This window comes from Myotis davidii, unplaced genomic scaffold, assembly GCF_000327345.1.
Source record: "Myotis davidii unplaced genomic scaffold, ASM32734v1 scaffold937, whole genome shotgun sequence".
NCBI classification, from domain to species: Eukaryota; Metazoa; Chordata; class Mammalia; order Chiroptera; family Vespertilionidae; genus Myotis; species Myotis davidii.
The window spans coordinates 949,816-950,296 of NW_006288252.1; the positions used below are offsets into that span (position 1 = coordinate 949,816).

Below are 481 nucleotides of genomic sequence, written 5' to 3' on the forward strand. Positions count from 1 at the left end.
GGGGAGGCCGGGGAGGGTGGGGGAGGGGCAGGTGGGGCCGGGGGAGGGCCCTGGTGCAGACCCTGGCCCAGCCACACCGGGTTCCAGGGAGGGAGGCCGGTGATGTGGGGGAGGGGCAGGTGGGGGCTGAGGTGCGGACCCTGGCCCACCCCGTGACGGGGAGCTCACTACTCCACAGGTGTTTGGGGGGATGCTGACCCTCTGCGACCAGAGGGGGTTTTAGCACCGTTCCCCTGGGAACACCTCCCCCTGGCCATGAGCTCAGCCTCTGCCGGGGCCCGGCACAGCTGGCGGCTCTGTCCAGCCCCATTCACAGCTGAGGGCCCTGGTCAGCCTGCTTCCTGGTCCATGAGGAGGAGGAAGAGGAGGAGGAGGAGGAGGAGGAGGAGGAGGAAGAGTAGAAACTCGCAAAGTCCCCGGGCGGGAGGCGGGAAGGGGCCTGAGCCCAGCTGGAGGACCTCTGTGTGGGCCGGGGCAGCCA

The 481-nt window shown here is 70.1% G+C and overlaps 1 protein-coding gene across 1 annotated transcript in view; it reads left to right on the forward strand.

Annotated features, from left to right (window-relative positions):
* CPZ (carboxypeptidase Z) overlaps nt 1-481 on the forward strand; it is a 22,715-nt gene that overhangs the window by 20,145 nt on the left and 2,089 nt on the right. The gene's annotated exons all lie outside the window — the stretch shown is intronic.